The sequence below is a fragment of the Astatotilapia calliptera genome, chromosome 19, assembly GCF_964374335.1.
Source record: "Astatotilapia calliptera chromosome 19, fAstCal68.1, whole genome shotgun sequence".
Taxonomy (NCBI): Eukaryota; Metazoa; Chordata; class Actinopteri; order Cichliformes; family Cichlidae; genus Astatotilapia; species Astatotilapia calliptera.
In genome coordinates this window covers 8,795,671-8,813,818 of record NC_137440.1, presented here as the reverse complement: position 1 = coordinate 8,813,818, position 18,148 = coordinate 8,795,671, and the positions used below count along the sequence as shown (strand labels likewise).

The 18,148-nt window shown below is 40.7% G+C and overlaps 2 long non-coding RNA genes across 2 annotated transcripts; one reads left to right on the top strand and one right to left on the bottom strand.

Annotated features, from left to right (window-relative positions):
- Positions 1-167: 167 nt before the first annotated feature.
- On the top strand, positions 168-11,547 carry LOC145422382 (uncharacterized). Its single transcript, XR_013903666.1, has 3 exons — positions 168-251; positions 1,578-1,682; positions 7,720-11,547. It is a non-coding gene; the product is annotated as an uncharacterized LOC145422382 (long non-coding RNA).
- A 3,374-nt stretch (positions 11,548-14,921) lies between these two features.
- On the bottom strand, positions 14,922-16,851 carry LOC145422641 (uncharacterized). The gene is made up of 2 exons (XR_013903929.1): positions 15,067-16,851; positions 14,922-14,991 (listed from the first exon to the last, which is right to left on the bottom strand). It is a non-coding gene; the product is annotated as an uncharacterized LOC145422641 (long non-coding RNA).
- Between the last annotated feature and the right edge of the window lie 1,297 nt (positions 16,852-18,148).

The window sequence follows — 18,148 nt, the reverse complement described above, 5'->3', positions numbered from 1 at the left end:
CATCTGATGTTTATGTTCATGAATATAACACACTGAAACATTTTGTCTTTGTTTTTATTGTTTATTAAAATACTTTTAAATGTCTAGTTTTAGTTTAAGAACCATCTAGTCCAGCAGGTGGCGGTAATGCACCTTAAAGCTCTAACCGCCAAAGAAAAACCCCAAAGAAGAAGAAGAAGCCGCGAAGTTCCCGCTTCATTGCGTTTGTGTTTTAGTTTATTTTTCTTCCTCATCTAAAGTGAAGCACTAAGGTAACTTTGATCTGAGTTCAGTCAATCTTGAATTTAGCTCCTGAGTGAAGTTTTCTGTTGCTCTCCTCGGTCTCTGTTGTCAGTTATTTGTGAACCAGTTGAAAGAAAAAGCCTCTACATCAAGTCAAGCTGCTATAAACTAATTTACAAGAAAATATTAACAAATGCTAATGAAACACAGAGAAGAAAACAGTGTTATTATTAGAAGAAAGCTTTTAAATTAGCTAAGTGTAATCAGAGTTTCTATTATTTTATTAGTCTGTTACTAAGCGCTAGTTAGCATCTCTGTCACTGTGTGGCACCTGCATAGTTTTTGAATGCAGCGTGCTATCCAAGCTAGCTAGCTAGCTAGCTAGCTAACGCCAGCCATCATCAATATAAGGTCACTTCCAGCGCCAAAAAATCCAAATATGTTGGCGGTAAAAGTGCTATAATGAAATCAATTTAAAAGAAAGGTAAAAAATAAATGTATTCCAGACTAAAACACAGCTGCCTTTGTCTTATCAGCAAAGTTGTGTCAGCCCACAGGGCATGTGATTGTAAAAACTGGCCTCACTCTGAGAGGCCTGTTGTTAGAATCATTTCAAAGATAATTTGATAAATTCTGATCAGTATTCAGTAAATGAGCCTGATTAACTGTTAGCAAAATAATAATGATAGGCCAGAGATACCAGAGATTCATTTTTAAAACAAATACAGCCTCGAACCCCAAGAGGGGATCTGTGTTTTAAAAGTACTGCAGAGTTTTTAAAATAGAATAGAATAGTCTTTTATTGTCTTTGTACATATTCAACTAAATTGTGGGTGCTCCACACCAACCGTGCATGGAAAACAATATAAACAGTAAGACAGTAAGAATAAATTAGAGGACAGGTTGCAGAATGCTTGAAAGTAGTGCAATGGACTTGATATAAGTAGAGAATCGGAGTGTGACTGAGTGATGAGGGTTACTCAGATCATGGCTCAGATTTCTACACCCACTCAGATAGGATAATCTTCCACGGCACACCTGATCAGTTCTCACGGCACACGTATATATGCCGCGGCACAGTGGTTGGGAAACACTGTACTCGTTTATGCAGGTCCATCGATTGTTCTGTTTTTGTTCTTTGCCAGGGCTTTTTTTAAAGAGGAATTGCTCTCCTGGTACTGGTGTGCCATACTGCTGAATTTGGTATCGGTGCTCAAACCTTTTGTGTATGTTTTAAACAAGTTGCTCACCCAGGGAAGCTAAAATTTGTTGTTTGTGCTCTCAGATGAACATATGAGACACTTTGACTCTTCAGTGCAGTGTGGAGCCTAACAAAGTTCTGTTTTGTGTCCCAGCTGATCAGCAGGAGGAGAAGAGTCTGACGGAGCAGCAGGGGAACATTTACGCTACTTGGACTCAGCTCAGCCACTGCAGAGAAAACAATGAGTTCGACAAAGAAGGTGACAGATACTAGTGTTAAGAAATACTCCATTAACCCTTTAAGGCCTATTGGAGCAGGAATGCTCCGTTTTGCGTAACAATTTTAAAATCCCGGTAGAACTGCACTTAAGCTAACACAATTATTTTATTTAGGAATAGTTGTACTTACATCTTATGCCATCAGCTTGCCCTAGGTCACGTTTCCTTCCACATATGTATTTGCAGAAATTGCATAAAAAGCACTTGCAGCAAAAAAACATAATATACCAGAAACACGCTTTGCTGTTCATAGCACTTCCTATGTTGGAATAGATGCCAGCGCGAACTATCACATGTCCGACTTTACCTGCCAAAACCTGCCTTCAGCGACACCTATACTGGTGTTTTTAAAAGTCATGTTTGACTTTATTCTTTTCTGTATTGTTTCTGGGATGCTTAGAACTCAAACTGCACTGTTGGTAATAGTTTATTTTGATGCACATGCTGTTTGTTTGCAAATTTGCATTATAATATTTATTTTTGTTTTTCCTCAAAAATGCTCAAAAACAAATTTCCTGTGGTTGGAAACAATGTGCAACTTTTTTAAATTTACAGTTTTGAGGGATACAATTTTCTAACTACAAATATGTGTAAAAAACAAAACAAAAACAATTTAAATTTTTTTGTATTTTATTGCAGTTTTTTTGCACTTTATGTAGTTACTATGGACTTAATGCATAGATATTATTAACATTTGGGATATAATGGTCATATTGATGTATAGCAACTTGAAATGCTCCCCAAAATGGCATTAAGGCAGGGCTCTAGACTAACTTTTTGCCGGTACGCCTAACTTTAAAAAGTTAGGTGTACCAGCACAAAAGTTAGGCGCACACAAATTTTATAATAATTTATATAATATAATGTGTTTTTCTGGATACACTGTGCTTTTTCAGCATTCAAAGATTGATGACACCGTGTCAGAGCACTGGCTATGAATTTCAGAAGGATCAGGCCTTAACTTAACAGAAAAGTTAGCAATAGTTCTTTTCCTATTACAGCTACATCCACTTCTGTCGTGCCTAGGCTGCTCACTAGGGCTGGGTATCATCACTGATTTCTATAATCCATTCGATTCCGGTTTTCAAAGTCCCGATTCGATTCAACTTAGCCTCAGACAGTCAGAAATATTATAATTCTGATCATTTATCAGTACTGACTTCTTCAGAATTGTGAACATCACAGCAGATGCCTTTGTGTGAAAGTAACTGAGAATAAAACACAGAAAAACATGAAGGAGATTTTCCTTGTCTGGCTTTTTATAGCAGATAACCTTCAAAATATTCTACAATGTTCTGCATATAAAGTTTAAATTTCTTCAGTATTGAACAACAGAAAAAATAGGCTTTCTTGTCCGATGTCATTTAAGTGAAAAAAAGAATAGAAAAAGACAGCAGCCACAGCGCCGTAAACAGCGGTAGACTGGTGGGTAATAAGCGAATGAATAATACAGAAAACAGAGATTGGAGACGGGAAACTGTTCTTGAAGTACAGAGAGAGAGAGAGAGAGAGAGCTAGCTGTGCATGAAGTGTGATTTTAATAGTCGTGGAAGCAAAACAGCAAAATTCATGACGACATTGATCAAATGTGAAGCGCAGTTTGCTGCTTCTTTTGCTGCTGGCTCAGTGAATTTTGGTTGGAGAGACAAAACCTGCAGCTCAGAATCAGCGCAAAAAGACGTAATCACAGCGCGGACCGGACGCATCAGAATCGCTAAGCTGAGAAAGCCGAGAAAGACAAAGCTGATTCTGATGCGTTGGCTCTGTGTTTACGTCTTTGTGTGGAGTCCGTGTACCTGCTCTCATTTGCTGTTTGGTTGTTGTTGAAATGGTTTTGTGAGCTTTAATCTGAGAATCTGGCGTTTCTGGCAAAACACAGTTATATTTAAAAGTCGATTCAGGATTTAATGAATTGATATCGCTTTATTCAAGCTACTCACCTCCCACTTCCACCTGCACTTTCAACTGGACCACGGCCAATCAGAGAGGTCCCGCCCCTTACTATCTCTGATTGGTTTAGTCCACGATAGGGGCATAATGTGTGTCTGTTGTTGACCACAGGGAAGGTTGCAGATTTTTTATTTTTTTGCTACCCGAACATTTGGTCGCACAGGTGCAAGCAAATATATTTTTTAGTCGCACCACTTGAAAAATTTGGTCGCATTTGCGACCAAATTGGTCGCACTCTAGAGCCCTGCATTAAGGGCATGTAAAAATTAGAGATGGACCGATCCGATATCACGTATCGTATCGGTTCGATACTGACGTAAATTACTGGATCTGATATCGGAGAGAAATAAAAAATGTAATCCGATCCATTAAATTTCAAAAAAGCACCTCACAAAACTTGCGACATGGCGTAACTCGGCTCATAACCGTAGCACGTCGGAGCAGTGTGCTCACGTGATAGAGCGGCTGTGTGTATTTGTAGCCTCGCTACCAATCCGGCATTTCATCTCCGAGGAAGTTATCCCAGAGAGAAGTAAAGCAAGTGTGTAAGTTCGTCTCTGAATGTTTGTAAAGCATTCCTGCGATGGAACATATATGGAGCGACTGCCTCTTCTCTCCCCCTCCCTCTCCTGCTGCTACTTCAGTCATGAAATCATGATCAGCTGATCGGCTTTTCTGTCGCGAGTCCGTCTCTCTTGTTTGTTTTTGGCCCACTTCGCGCCAGAAAGAGGAAACCAGCAGCTGAACAACAGCAGCACGTTTAACCTTGATAAGCTGTTGTTAGAATTTATTTAATATTACTTTCTACACCAGGATCCTTTTCTAGCTGACGGCTGGTAACTGTGCAGGGGCGGATCTAGCAAAGTTTAGCCAGGGTGGCCGATAGGGCATTAACAGGGAAAAGGGGGCACAAAGACATCCTTTTCTTTCTTATTCTCATTTAAAATGTCTAGATTTTAATAAATAATTATCTGAATCTTACACCCAAAGTTTTAATCTGATGTAAAATGTATAGAAGTCCATGACTGTATATAGTAACTAAGCCTAATATACCCTAGTAAGCTTTACTACTTTTTCCTTTGGGAAGGTACCATCTGTGCAGTCTGCAATTCTGTTGAAGAAAGATGTTGAATCTATTTAATTATTCTTGAAAAATAATTGATTTCTGTGAATCTTTTTTCACACTGCATCAAATTAAAGTTGATTATGTTGATTAAGCATCATGAAGTGGAGGGTGGGTGATTCCCTATCTATTTTTTTTTTTTGCTGGGAGTTTTAGAGCCCTATTATTTAGGTTACTTACTCCTTAAAATACCAGAATAGGGAGGATGGAGTAGGATTAAGTGTATTAGATTGATCACTATTACTGAACTATGAAATATTTGGGTGCTGTGTATTTTTTGCATACAGGTATAACAGAATAGCTTTAGTGTTTTGTTTTTTAACTTGAGTATGAACTTATACAAAAACAGCAAGATATTTTAAAAAAAACAGTTCTGTTGATTAAAAAATACACTATATCGGATTCATATCGATATCGGCAGATATCCAAATTTATGGTATCGGACATAAAAAAGTGGTATCGTGCCATCTCTAGTAAAAATATAAACATAAGCTCTTGGTTCTATGGTAGGTCTTAAAGGGGTAAAAGATGAAGTACTGATATATATTTTATGCAAAACTAACTGAACCTTGTGCTATATTAATGTAATGTAATATTCATGTAATAATACAATGCCTACATTGTAGAGGGTGACTTTGCCTCTAAAGAGGAAAATGGGCAGGGAAGAGGTTAAAGTGGGATTCAACCCTAAAATCAGCTGTAGTGGCTCAGTGTGGGGAAAAGAGTCACAGCTCACAATCATTTCTGTTGAGAGCTCCAGTCGATGTTCTTAATGTACAGGCTGTGATCAGCTGACCTGCTGCTCTCTGTGGATGTACACAACTGAATTCAACCAGATGTCTGCAGATGTTTCATGAGTTGTCCTGGCTGATTTCCATCCTCTACACCAGGGGTGTCAAACTCAACTGCACAGGGAGCAAAACTCAAGGCACACTTTAGGTCGCGGGCCAAACAAGATAAACATTTATTGAACACACTAAAACCATGTTTTTTAAACAGAAATATGAATAAAAACAGACAGGAATTTTATTCCAGAATAAATAAACTTAAAAAATCAACTTTAACTTTAAATGTTTTGATCTTCATAAAAATATATCCTGTCAAAATTATGCAAGTTAGAAATATGAACATGCTGCAAAAACCCCAGAAAAAATAAATGAAAACATACACAAGGTTGGAGCTGCATGTAGACGGAGCTGGGGCATTGCTGCAGGAATGGAACTAATAAACTGTGCAGGCCATTCAGTGTCGTACTTTGCCTTGAGTGTACCATTACACTGCAGCTCCATCTGAATCTGCACAGGTGCAGTTTCCACGTAAAGAAGAAGCTTGAAATTCTCTTTTTGTGCTTCACAGTCACCAAAGCGCCACGAACTCAGTGCGCTCAGTTTATCAGCAAAGTGCGCCAACTTGGTTCAACATTACTTGGCAACAGGGAAAGTGAGACAGGTTGCACTGGTGCATTTGTGACAGCTTCACTTGAAATGCCTTCACTGCATCATACATGCCATGTCCATTGTTAAATCTCCCAATTCTTTTGATCTTTGGGCTGAAGGAAGGACAATACTCGGTGTATAAATGCTCAATCAACAATCTTTTATTCCATACAATTCAACACTTTTGAGCATAAACCATCCGGAGGGGAGATGAGCGCGGGAGGGTGTCCGCCTGATCTCGAAGCGTCTGAGTGTTTCTCACATTCTTATAGCTTCAGCCCCCCTCCACCTAGTCATAAAACCTAAACATTCACATTCTTTCTCTCTTACGGCGCCTAAGTGACGGCCTTGGCTCCCTGTTTTATCTCCTCCTGATGAGATGGGGCAGAAAACCTCTCCGGTATGCTCTGTTCTCTTCTAATCAGACAAATAAGGCCATGACTCTCTGAAAACAGTATTTCTTATACCTCAGCAGTATAATGCATCATAAAACAATATCACTCATTCACAATAAATCAGCAGTCTAATGTAATACAAATCAGTTTAATAACTGTAATAGTTGTCACCTTCTTCAAAGTCAGGAGAATAATGCAAACTAAAACTACGTAATAATTTCACTATCTTTAATTAGGGGTATAACGTGGCATAAGATAATATAATAATCTCACACCATGAACTGACAGATTTCCTTGCTGAGCTCAAAAACTCTATTGAGAACTTTTCCCCAACTCAGCCAACGGAACTCTGTATGATAAGGATGTCACCAAACTCTGAATCATAGAAGGATGAAATTGACGGTGATTTAAACCTTTAAACTCAGATAAAATTTACGGTTTGTGTTACAGTGATCGTTACATGCTCCATTTATAGGACTTTACCACACAGCCTGGTGTATGATGCAGGATTGGATTTCATGTGTTACTGTTTAGGCTCAAATCAATTTAGTCTTTGAAGCCCGCAGTGATGAAATAACTCCCCTCAAATGACTTAAACCAAAAGTAACAAGCCTGTGTTGAAAATGTAAGGAGTAGAAAATACAGATTTTTTTTTTAATGTAGCGAGTAAAAGTAAAAAAAACGTCAGGTTACAGTCAGACTCTGACATCATCCTTCACTGAACCAAGCTAGTAACTGTTACATTTGATTTATTATTATCGAATAAATTAGACAATTATAGAAATATATAATAGGAAACAAACAGGAAATATAAAAAAGTACAGACCTGGTAAACATTTATTACTATGAGTGTGTTAGCATTAATATTTGTGTACAAGCAGGAGAGATGGGCATGATTTTAGAGTGTTTGAACAATGATTAATTATCTTTAACAGCAGGTTGGATGTAATGTGTTACTACTACCAGTAGGTGGGGATAAGAGACCTTTAAGGTGTTTGGTGCCACACTCCACCTTGAGGTTTAAAACTAGTGTTAATGGAGGGAGTTTGAAGCTTCAGTTTGTTTAATGACTGCATTTCACTCACTGCCTCTGTTTGTATCTCTGTCACTGCAGGACCAACGTGGACCGAGAAGTCAGCGCTCTCAGGAGGCCGACAAACCTCACAGAAGAAAGAGAGAAAAAAAACACCTGTGACGAGTGTGGGAAGGATTTTACCTGGAAGTTTAAACTAAAACAACATCAGCTCATCCACACTGGAGAGAGACCGTTCAGCTGTGACTTGTGTGGAAAGTCGTTTTCCTGGAAGAATGTCCTAAAAAGACACCAAGTCATCCACAGTGAAGTTAAAGCTTACAGCTGTGATCAGTGTGGCAAAGCTTTTACTCAAAGTAGCAACTTACAGAGTCATCTAGTTACCCACTCTGGAATTAAGGCATACAGCTGTGACATCTGTGGAAAAACCTTCAGCCGGGTATGGAGCCGAAATATACACGTACGCATTCACTCCGGAGAAGATGTGTACTGGTGTGATCAGTGTGGGTCATCCTTCACCACTGCAGGTCAGCTTAAAACACAAACGAGTCCACACAGGAGAGAAACCATACAAGTGCAGACACTGTGACAAAAGCTTCTCACATTCAGGTCATCGTAACAAGCATGAACGTACACACATGGAAGGAAACTACAGCTGTGAGCAGTGTGACAAGAGCTTCAGTAATCTCAGTTCATACTCTGCACACAAACGATCCCACGTTACTAATAAACTGTTTCACTGTTACCACTGTGCCAAAACATTCACTTCATTATCTGCTCTGTGCAAACATCAGCGCGATCACGCAGGGCTGAAACCGTTCCCATCACAGGATCAGAGTGAATCTGAAGAGAGAGAAACATCCTCTGGTTTCAGAGTCCAACTTAAAACCCTGGAGATCAGGCTCCACAGAGTTCAGGTCGGCTCTCCTTAAGTTTAAGTTAAAGTTCTAATGAGGCTATGAATCAAACTGTTCCTATAGTTCAATGTTAATCTTTATAAATTGTTCTTCTGTTTGTGTTCAGTCGTTACCTTTTTTTTCCAGTGGTTGGATGAAAAATCAGTTTCCTGTTGTTCAAGTTTTTATTGAATGTATTTTGTTAAAGTTCTTTTTGTTTAACTTCTTAAATAAAGTTTTTAAAAAAAAAGTTAAATAAAGAATTGTTTGAACGACAAAGATTTTGAGCCATGATGTCATTTCCTGTATTTCAGAGTAAAGACTGAAGTGACAAATTGAAACATGTTTACAGTCATGGAATAAACACTGATGGGTCATCTGTAGGAAGTTCTATTGCTGACCTGACAGACTTGACCTTGTTTACAAAGAAAGAAAGGAACTGATGACATGTGTCAGCAGAGGCTTTCAGGGTTGTTTAGAGTAGAGCTGATAGTCTTAAAGAGAACACGGCGATTATGACAATTTAACACAATGACCTGAGAAACATTCTTTTAACATTTCAAAAGAAACCTGCAATTTGTCTTTCTTCCACTTTCACTCTGCTCTCCTACACTGACGCCTGACTGCTTGGGTGGATTCATTTAACCAGGGCTGTGGAACACGTTTTGGGCGCCTGGTTTTTAATGGGTTCACAGGGTTTAGGGTCTGAGTACAGGTTTCCTGGAACTGCAAAAGCAGCTCATCTGGGGTGGATCCAGTAAGTAATCTAAGGCTATTCATCATCTCTCCCCTCAAAACAGGACTACAACAGTTCAAAATCAGGACTACTTAGGACTTAACCAAAACAGAACCAGAAACAGCTGGGGGAGCAGCACAGCAAAGGACTCATCCAGACTGGAAAAACGAATCGGGAAGGCTAGCTCTGTGGTCGGCATGAAGCTGGACACTTTGGTGATAGTGGGAGAGAAAAGGACATTAAAGAAACTGCTGGACATTATGGAAAATGCTGGGCATCCTCTGCACATGCTCGTAAATAATCAGAGGAGCCTATTCAGCGACAGGTTGCTTCTCTCAAAGTCAAGAACCAACAGGCTTAAAAACTCCTTTGTCCCACATGCCATCAAACTGTTTAACTCCTCGTTGGAGGGGAGAGGGAGGGGAAACAGGAGGACAAAGGCGAGTGGGAACAACTGAGCTGTAGTGCCTTTTCACTGTGCAATATTTTTTTATATTTGACCTTTTTTGTGGGGCAAATAATATTGACACCAGTCATTTTGAGTTTTTCTGAAATGATTCTGTTGTTGTCTACAAAATATTAAAAAAAATTAAGCTTTAGGGAAATCCTCTGGTTTAAAATCCTGTTTTAAAAAAAGCACTTGGGACAATTGTGGTGGAGACAGCTTTTGTTATAATATCAATAATATTTATATGAATATGGGATACTGTTACATGTTTGCATAGACTTTTGTGGAATATGGAGACACTCCTGGCATTATATGAGCAAAGTGAAACTCATTTTTTAGGGTTCATGGAGATGAGTGTGAAGATCCAAACAATCGCTGTCAGTGATGGAGAAGCTTTGATGAAAAAATTTGGTAAAAAGTTCACCAGCATGAAGGAAATGAAGTTCTCAAACTTTCCTTAGGAGGACCCCAGCACGCCTGCTTAAAGAAAAGTAAGTGTGCTGATGTGGATGCTTGCAGTGACTGCTGTATAGAGGCCATCACATGAAACATATCAGTGTCATAAATGTTAGTTTAGTCACGTGTTTGTTTATTATCCTTATTGTTTTATCTGGGACTGTTTGCAAACATCTCAGAGAGAGGAGACACCAGCATCTGAACAGAGACTCAAACCAGCAACCTGCAGCTCCCTGCTTGGCTGCTCCAGTTTTCTCCTCTCTCATGTTGCCCACCAGTGATTTCTAGCTGCCCACCCACACAGCAGGCTAGAATATGCACTGAGCCTCAGCACCATGGTTGCAATACTTGGACATGTTTTCTTTATTAAATAATGAACCAGACCCCAAAAAGTAAACAGCTGTTATTGCTAGGCAACGGGAGCAGCATTTGGTGATGCAGCACCTGACATTCCTGACCATGTGGGCGGAGCATGCATGGAATGGAATGTTTTGTAGAACTGTGCAACACAAGCACTTAGTTACAGCATTGTTCATTTTATCCAGACACAGCTAGAGACACATCTACAGCAGCATCTCTGTGCAGGACAGACGACGGTTGAAGAAAAAAAACACATCGAAAACTTCACTTCTCTACAAAACTTTGGTTCCTTTGTTTAAAAGGCCAAAATGAATCAAGGGAGATCGAGAAGAGGATTGGTGAGTGCGTCACCATACAGTACAGAACAGTCTGAGCTGATTAAACTACGAGAAGAATTTCAAATAATACAGGCTGAAAATGTCAAATTAAAAGAAGTGGCAGAAGAATCAAGAGAAGAAGCTAAAAATTCAAAGTTTGAAACCGAAGTAGTATTGAAGGAATTACTGCATGTGGGTCTAAAGCTTAAAGGAGAGAAGATGGGAAAACAACAAGCAGAAAATGAGAATGAAAACATCAAGAAAGAACTGTTGGAAGCTCAAAAAGCATTGCAGGAAGAGAAAAGCACAGCACAAGAAGCTAAAAATAAATATCAAACTGCAAAGAAGGAGGCAGAAAATGTGATGCAGGAATTACAGGAGGTGCAGGAAGCTTTTGAAGGGGAGAAAAGGAAAATGCAGTTGGCAACACAAGAAGCTGAAAATGTAACGGCTGAAGCTGAAATACTCAGGAAGGAATTACTGCATGTAAAGCAACAACTTGAAGAGGAGAAAAAACGTAAACATGAGGCAGAAAATGAGATTGAAAATATGAAGAAAGAATTGTTGGAAGCTCAAAAAGTGTTGGAGGAAGAGAAATTTAAAATACAGGAAGCAAAGAAAGAAATGGAAAATACAAAGAGTTTCACTCAAAACATGAGGAAGAAGTTGCTGGAAACAGAGGAAGAAATAGAAAAAGAGACACATGGAAAATGGGAGGCAAAACAGGAAAGTGAAACTCTGAAGAAGAAACTGATGAAAGTGCAAGAAGAACTTGCAGAAGAGAAAATTGAGTTGAAGGTATTCAAGAAAGAAACGACAGCCTCTGAGGTGACCAAGAAAGGCTGCAAAGATGCACTTAAAGAAATGCAAAAGCACAAAAAGGAAGCTAAAGAGCTCCTGAAACAGAAAGTCAAACTGGCCAAACAGCAGCTGAAAGAAGCATTTAAAGACGCCGAGGAGCAGCTAAACAAAACCTTAAAAGAGCTGAAGGCAAAAGAAAAAGAAAAGAAAGCCGAGGACAGGAGTGGATTCTGGAGCAGACTGCTGAGAAAAAACTGACCCAGCAGCATCAAGTTTAAGGAGAGCAATAGTTTCTTCCTCCTTCCCCCTCTCTCAACCTTTCTTTCACAAAAATCCCCCCAAACTTGACTTGGGACGTTTGTTTGTTTTTAAAAACTCTATTCTGAATACATGTACTGAAATACACAAATAAAATTGCCATAACTTGACCTCACGTTGCCGGCTTCTTTTCTTGTGTGTCTGTGGATGTAAAACAGTAACACACTTTCTGCTCTGTGTGTTTTTAATTGTAAATAAATGCAATATATCTTCATTTTAAAAACTTCTGCTCTAAATCTTTTTTTAGCAAAATGCTTTTTTTGCCCCTTCCTGATTTCTTATGTTTTAACATGTTTGTTACATTTACATGTTTCCGATTTCAAGTGTTAACACAGATGGTCAGAGACAGAGGTCTGGACAGCTCTTTCCCTTTATTTGTATTTATTCAGGTTATTTTTATACTCAAAAATCCATCCACAAGCTTCAACGCGTCCAGAACTCTGCTGCCCGTATCATCACCAGGACCCCTTCTATCCACCACATTACTCCTGTTCTGCAGCAGCTTCACTGGCTCCCGGTCAAATATCGTATCAATTTCAAAATACTCTTGTACACATTTAAGGCTATTCATCATCTCTGCCCTCCATATCTTTCTGATCTGGTTAAGATCACCGCCCCATCTCGTTGTCTCAGATCTACTTCTTCCCTTTCACTCTCCGTCCCCTCCCCCCGTCTTGCCACCATGGGGAGCAGGGCTTTCAGCTGCTCTGCTCCACGACTCTGGAATCCCCTACCTCCTGATTTAAGAAATATCTCTTCCTTCTCTCTCTTTAAGTCCCAACTCAAAACTCACTTGTTCAAAATAGCTTATCCCACATAACCTCTCCACTCTGCTCTTTTAAATTAGTTTATGTCTTATGCTTTTACGATTGTGTAAACTGCTTGTTTTTATGTTGCTTTTTATTCTAATGTGTACAGTGACCTTGAGTGTTTTGAAAGGCGCTTTCAAATAAAATGTATTATTATTATCTTTGAAATATCTCAGTGTGACACTGATACTGTACATGAGTGTGGTAGGTTTTGAAAACAGCATCAGCAGAGTACACAGCAAAGGGGAAAGGAACAATTGTTCCTTTCAAATTTTATACAAAACATCCAATCCTGGATCATATCCATATCCACTTAGGATCGAGTGATCCAAATACACCACATTGTGACAATAACCACGGCATAGCAGCTGATGAGCAGCAGATAGATACTGCTCATGGCACCACTGGTGCAACTAGACTTGCAGTCAAGACTGCCAAAACCAAGACCAAGACCAGAGGGTATCGAGACCAAGACAAGACTAAGAACAAGTCGAGACCAAGTCGAGACGAGACCAAGACCAAGATGAGACGAAGTCGAGACGAGACGAGACCAAGACAAACAAAAGAGTCTTTAAACTGCAGCCAGATGCTGCTTCGTTTACGGGTGTCAGGCATGTTTATGTGTTTTTGCTTTCACACAGCCCTCCTCACCACTGTCTACTGTCTCACTCACTTACTGAGAGGACAGACGCACCCTCCACTTGACTGTCGAGAAATGCAGATCCAAAAGCAACAACATGGCAGGTCAAGAGACAACAGCAGTATCCTGAGCAACGAGGGGTCCAGCAGCAACAGCAGTATGTGCAAAAGGCATCAGCAAGGAGAAAACGCCATCATCATGACTGGATGGATGGAGATGCATTTCCAACAAGCTGCAACTTCACTGTGTGTGAATGCAAATTGAGAACACTGTCTGAGTTGGACATTTGTTACGTTTGGAGTGAAACGGCAATGGAAGAGACAGTGGGCGTAGATTTCGTTTTGGCATTGGTGGGGACCAATGACCAATGATTCAGGGTTATTTTTCCTTTTTGTCCGTGCTTCTTGATAACAAAAGGAGAAATGGACTTGCCTAAATATCCTCTTCTACATGCTTTTAAACTATTTAAAATTTAGGGGTTAGGGTTAGTTACTGTACAACATCTTCAGCTATAAAATCAGAAAACAGGGCAACAGCAAGATGGTTTTTATTTTTAAAAAAGGGGGAAAAAGCTTTATGATCAGTATAACAGGGAACAAAAAACAAAAATTCAAGCGTAGGCGTGAAGCCACTGAGGTGGTTGTTAGCGGGGGTGACGCGATGCTTCTGGTATGCATGAATTAATTAAACAGTCCAATAACTCCAGCAGTACTTATCTTGTCCTTTTTGGTCTTTGTTCCAAACATTTTAAGATAAAAGCGCAGCGGTCACAAACGTTTTGCCTTCTTATGATTAACAACACACCTGACGCTGATTACGTGCGTCCACCTTAAATACCTTACATAAACCTACCATACAGGAACTTAAAAAGGTGGAATCCTCAGTGGTGCTTGGTGCCACACCCTCAGGGACTTTAATGTTATATAAAAACACTGACAGCTCAATATCTGCCTCAGTCACTCTCCCTGATCCAGCTGAGTCACCAATAGGAAAAATCTGCTTTTCACAGGAACTTGGTAACAGCAATAAGAGAATACGTAGTTTATTCCAAGAAGATATCGTCTCTCTCCCATATATAACATCTTATTGGAACCGATATGTTCCAGATATCAAGTGGAAGACAGTCTGGATGGTCCCCCATAAATATTTGATTGTAAATAAGGTGAAAGAAGTCTCATTTAAAATTCTACATAAATGTTATCCAGCCAGTCACTACATGGTCAAATGTAAAAGGGACATAAATACTAATTGTACTTTCTGTGGGGATCATCCAGAAACTGTGACGCATCTTTTTTGGTACTGTTCTTTTACACAGAGATTCTGGAAGGAATTTAGCAGGTTTGTTATTGTCCATATTTTAAGGGAGTTTTCTTTACGATGGGAAAATGTTTTATTCTGTTTGTTTAAGTTCCCCAAGAAGTATTGTTTTGAAGGAAGGAAGGTTCAGGGCTGAAGCAATCAGCATCATGGGCTCATCCGGTTAGAATAAGAAAAAGCAGTCATCATTTGCAGGTTTTGTCGTTTTATTGTATAACAGGTAAAGGAAAGAAAGACACACATGGACTGCTCTCTCTAAAAAGGACATAAAGTATGATTTAAGTAACTCAAAATGATACATGAACTCAGGAGACTCAAAGAGAAACTCACCTCAGCTGCCGCCCCATGTGGGAGTGAAGAAAGAGTGAGGGGTAGGTGAGTGCAGTCCTTATATAACGAGTGACAGGTGAGTGCAATTAAGGCCAAGAACCACACCCAATCAAAGGTGAGGAAAAGAAACAAGGTGCATCTGGTGAAGTGAATGTGCTAGAAGGTGAGCCTTTACAACAGCCGCCCCCATATTTCTACTGAGAAATATGTTCAAAGGATTAAAGATGCTCTTTTTCACAAAGCGGGGGCAGAGGAATCAGACATGCTACAGGTCTAATATAGGTTCAGGGGGTCGACCTAGAGGTCGACAATGCAGGCCAGACAGTTCAGGGGGCCGACCATGTAGCCAGCGGTGGCGGCAAAGCAGGTCCAAATGCCAACCACGTGGGATGCAGCGGCAGGCCCAGACCTGCAGACCGTTGGGCAGTTTTGCAGGTGCTGGGGGCAATGTACGGGGCTTGGCAGAGGCAGGACCAGGTGATGCAGGAGCAGGCAGCGCCCTGACCACTGGCGGAATGGCAGCCACAGGCGGTGGAACTGGTGATAGTGGCACTGCCGGTGACGACATAGGTACTGCTGATGGTAGAGTATGAGGTGGGTATGATCAGAGCCTATGAGCAGTAGTGGAGCTGCTTTGTTAGTAAAGGTTAATGGGATACCTTGAAGATGCTTGTATCTCCGTTGAAGAGAGGATACGGGGTAGGTGTGGTCTGAAAGTGCTAAGTGACTTGTAGCGAAGGCATTATTAATTGTGTATGTTTTCTCTGGATGTGCGATGGGAGAAATCTGGAAACTTACAGAAGAACCTTTAATAGTTTCAACTTCTTGATGGACAGTTCTGAGTGATAATTTTTCAGCTTTCCCAGTTAGTTGGAGATGCTTAGCTGCAGATGTCAGAAGCATGGTACGTTGGGAGCCATCATCAAGTATTGCATATGTTTCCAGGGTTCTTTTGCCATTACGCAGGAGCACTTTCACAACCTTTAAAAGGACACTAGGGCGATCGCTAGGTCTATCAAAGTACAGTGTCCTCACTACAGGATTAGTTTCAGTTCTAGGTCTCTGATTCACCTCACATAGGATCTGTAGATGTCTATCCATGCAGGTGGCACATGCTTTCCTCAGATCACACTTCGCAGCCTGATGAGTTCTAGCACAACGCCAGCACCGTTTGTTTCTCTTTATCCAGTTTATTTTCTCATCCTTTGTCTTGTTAATGAACTCAGGGCACTTGCTAATGTGGTGTTCAGGTGAGCAGCAATATGCACATCTAGCCTTAGTCATTATGATGGGTTGTGCTGCCTGTACAGGATCGGATGCATTTGTCCCATGTAATATTGTTGTGAGTGGAGAGGTGTACTTATGGGCAGGTCGTGGCTGGTTAAAGGATGAAACAGGACTGTCCTTTCTTGGTTGACACTTGCACTCTATTTGCAACCAGGATGAGAACAAAGGTAAGTCATACATCATATCTCCTTGTTCCCTGTAAATGTGCCGTTTGAAGCGACTGGAATGCTCTGCGGGCAACTTTTCTAACAAGCGATCGACATGGGAGCCACAATCTAGTTCTGCACGTCCTTGTTCTCCCATAGTGCTAAGCAACCCAACTAAAGCCTGTACTCGAAGAGCAAAATTATCAAGGCTCTGACCATCACCTGCTCTGATAGGAGGCAGTTCCAGTATATTCTTTAGCTCTTTCAATGCCAGCTGTCTTGGTTGCCCATAACGCTCATCAAGGGCTTTGATGGCTTGAGTGTATGGGTCAGGAGCGTAGGAAAAGGCAAGAGCTAATCGTTTAGCTTGGTCTACTTTCAGATGATCGAGGAGGACATGATATTTAAAGTGCTCCGTCTCATGAGGGTCAAGCAGGTTAGTAAGGGCCATTCGTAACAGCCTATACTGGATTTCATCTTCTCTGGTAAGGTCTGGGAAAGAAGGACCCTCAAGCTTATACACATGTGTTCTAGTGCTAACAGGGTGACTAGAACTAGCAGTAATGGGTACTGAAGGGTTTTGTGCATGCAAACCATCAGATGTAGCTGGTTGCTGCTTTACAGGAGGGTGCTGCCTTGGTTCCGGAATGCAGACGAGAGGTTGAGCGGGGTCTTCATCTAGAGGAACAGCAGGTTGAACACATGAAATCTGGTGGGGACCTTGCAGTGGCGTGGCCAGGAAATTAAAAGGAGTCTCATCTGGTGTCGGAAAAACTGGTCTAGGCAAACCACTTGAAGGAACTGCAGCATCTAATATTGTTGAATTAGGGAAAGGAGGGCTAGCAGCCAGAACTGCACCAGAGTGACGGCTAACCTGGGGGGGCTGAGAGGGTGATTGACATGTTGCTGGATCAATCACTGGGAACTGCTCATGTTGCTGATGTGTTTGGGGAATGGCTTGTAAACCGCAAACAGAGGATTTGCTTTCATCAGAGACAGTGTGAATTGAAGATCTGGAGGAACTGCGAGAATGGGGAGGAGATAACTGAATCATGAATTGCCTAATCTCCCTCATTGTCATCAGGAGTTCCCTCATCACCTCATCTTGATTGGTGGGTAAAGGAGCAGGGGATGTCTCTGGTTGTCTTTCTGACTCTCCGACAGGATCCTGCAGCCCATGTGTGTCTTTGTCACTATGTTGGCATTCTGTTTGACTCTCTGTCTCACATGTAGCTCTTCTAGCTCCAGGGTACTGAACGTCATACTGCTGCAGGTAGGCAGGAGGTCGACTATCACGACCGGAACGTCTCAAATCTTCAGTCAATGGCTGCTGTGAATCCATGACGCTAACGCTACTCCGGCTCGGAGGACCATGTTTTGGAGGAAGGAAGGCCAAGAACCACACCCAATCAAAGGTGAGGAAAAGAAACAAGGTGCATCTGGTGAAGTGAATGTGCTAGAAGGTGAGCCTTTACAACAAGTATGAGAAATGTTTTTTATGATGAATTTGTTCATACTTTTAGCTACATTTTTTATCCATAAATGTAAGTTTACTAACAAAACACCATATTTCTGTCATTATTTTAAGGATGTGGAAATGTACATACAATCAATATCAGACTCCACCAACACAAAGGCTCTCAAAACAA